A 5,257-nucleotide genomic window follows, 5' to 3' on the forward strand; every position below is an offset into this window, starting at 1 on the left:
AGGAGGGGTTATGCCACACACCTAATGATGCACCCCCAGTAATTAATCTGGATTCATTGTCATGAACAACCATGATGAATTTAGATTCATTGACATGCTTGCCATGTCTATCGAAAAAATTCAAAATTCTCATAAGTCATCCATAGTTCTCAATTTAGCATCTCTGTCATTGTATCCAAAGATAGGAAAAACCTCACCCAAAGATGAGTAAACCAAGGGAAAGGAGGGGTTCTGCACACACCTAATGATGCACCCCCAGTAATTAACCTGGAAACCAACAAATGTGAGGATGGAATTCAAGAATTCTAGGATATAATGCGCGAAGGCCCAAACCCAGCTGGACTTGTGCTTGTATTTTTCTATGAGAAATAGTCGTTGTCATCAAATAAGAGTAGCAGCACACAGAACAGTAAAAAAATATGGTAACGAATAATAAAGGTAATGTCAATACTACAAACTAGAACAAGCTCACTTATATGGTTTCATCCCAATGAGTAGCATGCAAAAGAACGAACCATCTCACTTATATGGTTTCATGATTATTACTTTTTAGATAAGCCAACTTGCCGGCAAGTGCATAGTGCTTCCAGGGGGAATCAAATGAACAAGAGGGCACGTTTTCAACAGGTTATACTTTGACTTCAGAACTTAGGGAAACAAAAAGAATAAGATGTTGAAGCTACAGATATTAGTGCAATTCCAAATAAGTTTGTGTGGTTGCTAGAATGCCTTGACTTCGGCGTTCAAGAGAAGGGTAGTTTTGGAGTAGCTGAAATTACCTTACTAAGCACCTTTTTGATGATGGTGAAAGGTAGATGCCAAGGTTGCCTTTGTTGTATTGGATGGTTAAAAGCAGTTGAACATGCTAGTTTAACTAACGTACTAATTGTAGATATAGTATCTTGGTTCAGTAATGAAATAACACAGAAAATTTGCCTTATTCTTTCCTCTCTGCATCCCAAATCACATGGTAGCATAGTTGTTACGATCTGATTCTTCATTTCTTTTCAATTTCTCTTCTGATCTTTTGAATATTTGGACTGATCTGAGTCTAGATGAGTGTACAAACAATCCATCTCACTGAAGGTTTTCATCTGAGGGTTTCTCTCTAAAGGAATTTCTCACTGAAGCTGTTCATTGATTGTTGTCCTCTGCTGATTGGCAGAGTCCGTCTGCCACTATTTCAACTACCTTCTCGATTCTCGGATTGCTCAAGTATTGGATTCCTGACTGCCGCTGTGCGGTTGTTCTGAACCCTCATTTGGGTTATCGTACTGTCGTGAATCTTTGTTGTCAGTCTCTACAAGCCACTGTTGTTACAGTTCATCATTGTTGCAGTTCAAGATCCTAGGGTTTACTTTGGTGTACATCTGAATCAATTTCCGGCTGTCGATACTCATGGGGGAAGAGTTCAGCAATTCAACATTTGACTCCAGTTTGTATTTTTTCTGAAGCAACACATGATTGTATGGATTGTGCAGATATGACAGATCTAAATATTCCTACTTTTAGCTTTGGATTATAGATTCTATGGCATCAAATCACATGTGTAGTCAATCCTCATAGAATCAAACAAACCACATAAAGTTTCTTTACACAATGGAACTAAATTATATGATGAACATGTTGACAATGTGTTTTTATTAAATGAATTAACTTTGTCAGTTGTTCTATTCATTCCTTCGTTTCATTGCCATCTCATTTCAATTTCTAAACTCAGTTCCCATCGCAGTTGTTCCATTGATTTTGCTAATTCTCAATGTTATATGCAGGACTTCCTTACCAAGAAACTCTTGGTACTTGGTAGAAGGATATGTAGTCTTTATTTGTTTAATCCTGTCAAKTACAATAAGCTTRGGTAGTGATAATTCTTCATCATTATCCAATTTTGTGTTTCTGATAAGTCTGATAAACTTGTTTCCTTGTGGCATCTAGGCTTTGGCCATTTACTCATGTTCAAACTTAAACAAATAAATCTTCTTTCCAATGAATGCAATAATGATGTTTCATTCATGTGGTATCTGTCACAAAGCAAAACATCCATTGCCTTTTCCTAAAAGTCTTGCTAAATTAAAGTTGGGTTTGATCTATTGCATATTTATATTTGAGGTTCTTTTCACACTTCCACATACMATGGTCATCGTTATCTTAATTGTCATGGTTGATGATTATAGCCGAACAACTTGTATSTACTTGTTATCATATAAAAKTTCAGCTTTATCCATTATGTAGTCAAAAATGCCCAATTCATTCAAACTCAGTTTCATACAACCATAAAGATCATTCGTTCTAATAATGCAAAAGAGTTAGGTAACAACAATTAAAACAAGGCCTTCTTTGCTTGTAAGTGTATTATACATCCACTCTTCTGTCCACATACCCCACCAAAAAAATGATTTAATTGAGCGTAAACACAGATATCTTCTCAAAATAACTCGTTCATTGATTATTCAATGAGGTTTACCTATGAAATTGTGAGGGATAATGTCCGAACAGCCATCATATCAATGGCACTCCCACCAAAGTACTAAATCATTTGAACTTTTGTCTATTTCATATTCTTCACAAGCAACTGCTAATGCTCCTGCTACTGTTGCTGCTACTGCAACTGCTAATGCTACTGCTTCTGCTAATGCTCCTGCTACTGTTGCTGCTACTGCAACTGCTAATGCTCCTGCAACTGCTAATGCTCCTGCAACTGCTAATGCTACTGCTTCTGCTAATGCTACTGCTACTGCTAATGCTATTGCCAATGCTACTGCTACTGCTACTGGTACTTCTTCATTTAATTATCCATTTATTAAAAACCATATGCATCTTAGCTTGTTCATTGTACCTAATAAGATTTAATCTAATTGTAATAAAACCAGCTGCATGTCAAGTTGCTGAACAATTTCATAAAGTAGAAGCCGCAGATGACGCAACAAATTAYAATGGTTAGTGAATTTTAACTTTATYTTCGTACCTACTAATATTTAATTTAATTGTAATAAAACAAGCTGCAGATCAAGTTGCTGGCCCATTTCATAAAGTAGAAGAAGCAGATGACTCAACCCATTGCAATGGTTAGTGAAGTTTAACTTTAAGTTAATTTTAATGCTTAAACACCAGCTTTGCATTAAGCATGATGTCACAACTTCAATTAGTTAAATACAGTTAGTTTGCCACCTAGGGGTTAATTATCATTTACCACTTGGATTAGCATTTCTTTATGTATGTCGTTTATGTACTTTAACTTGATTGAACAAGATGATGTGAAGTATCATATTTGGGTTCATCAAGTTTCAATAACCTGGTTTGATTTAGTTACATGAAGAAAGGTACATTGTTATTTTTGACTATATGGTTTGATTATTTCTATAAAACTGTCCAAGTGAACCCAGATGCAGTCCAAATGAACCCAGATGATGTCCAAGTGAACCAAGTTGCAKACCAAGTTAACCMAGTTCYTGTCCAAGTTAACCAAGTTGCAGACCAAGTGAATCCAGTTGATGTCCAAGATGTCCATAATGTTGCTGGCCCATTTCATAAAATAGAAGAATCATATGTCCAAGTGAACCCRGATGCARTCGAAGTGAACTCAGTYGATGTCCAAGTGAACACAGTTGCGGACCAAGTGAATGCAGTTGATGTCCAAGATGGCCAAAATGTTGCTGGCCCAGTTCTTACAGTCGATGAAACAGATGACTCGACAAATTGCACTGGTTAGTGAAATATCATTACMTAAATGTTCATTAAACATATATGATACTCCTCCATTGAACAATTATTTCACAAAATTCAAGTGAAATAACCAAACCACTTTTTTGTGTCAATCAGATGATGGTCGTGCAGTTCTAATTAGATCTAGACGGAAGAGAGCAAAAACAACTATAGATACAGTTACTSGTGTAGGCAAGAAAGATGTCATAACTGAAAATGTATCCGGGATTGGTAAGTTTTATCTAAATACAATCGAGTTAACATTTACTCTTTATAAATATGCATATTATATTGAAGTGAACTTATTGACGTACAATGCACCATCAATGGATCATGAAAAAAGTCCTTCAATGTGCACAAGAAGCAAACGTCATGTAAGGAAAGTAGATGAAGTTTGCATTGCGGATAAAAAAAACTAGAAATATAGGTGAGAATTCATTATATAAAGTATGTGTAATTTTTTTCATTAGTCGTTTATATAGAATCAAATGATATATGCATTGCGACACTAACAGCTTCATCGTTTTATTTATAACATTTGAATTAGGACAAAACCGGCGAAAGAGTATTGCATTAGATAAAACAAAGGATGGGGGAAAAGATGAAACRAATAWAWGTAAGGAAYGATTAGTAGACTCTGATTCAAGTGAAGAAAATCTTTGCGAATTGGAAAATTTGAGAACTAGAACATCACCAAGAACCTTGTACCAGACAATAGTTGGTTTAAATGACGCCCAAAAAAATGYTGTTAAACAAATGGGGCTTGGAGCTTTATTAGAGATGACAATCAATGGAGTGCCAACAAAACTTGGTTTTTTTGTTGTCGACAACCTTGACGTGAAGAATATGGAGTTGAAGGTTGTGAATGGTGGAATACCAATCACAATTGAATCAATCCATCAATTGTTGGGTTTGAGAATGGGAGGAGTTGATATTTTAGAGATTGATGAATTGGAGGATTCAAAAAATATGACAGCTAACTGGAGGAAACAGTTTGATAAGAAAAAAATGCGCCCGAAAGACATTATGAAKATAATACAMAGTTCAGGAGATGCCGGGTTGAACTTCAAACTGAATTTTATGGTTCTCTTCGTGAATCTGATGGTGGAATGTAATAGAATGGGATGCTGCAGTTTTGGGTTCTTATCTAGAATAGAAAGTGAGGATGTAATACCAGARATAGATTGGTGTAAGTACATATATGCGAAGATAAAAACAAGCAAGTCCAAATGGAGAAGGGATAGTAGAATGTGCTTCTATGCTGGACCATTGACATACCTCGCTGTAAGTTTTTGTCTACATATAAAACTACAAAAAATCTTTACATAACAAAACCARTATTTCATTWGCASTTGTTATACGTGGAATCGACGATAAGTCCAAAAGTTGTKGTGGAGCACAAGGGCCATGCAATCTYATCATGGACTMTTGATTTGTTAAAGAAACGACAATCAACAGAGATTAAAGACGGAGGGTTCGGGCTACTACCTCTGCGATCTAAAGCTGAATCAAGTGAAGATGTTCATCACCGTTACGCTTCAAATCGAGAGAATGT

This window comes from Cynara cardunculus (assembly GCF_001531365.2).
Source record: "Cynara cardunculus var. scolymus isolate 2C chromosome LG 13, CcrdV1, whole genome shotgun sequence".
In the NCBI taxonomy this organism is placed as follows: Eukaryota; Viridiplantae; Streptophyta; class Magnoliopsida; order Asterales; family Asteraceae; genus Cynara; species Cynara cardunculus.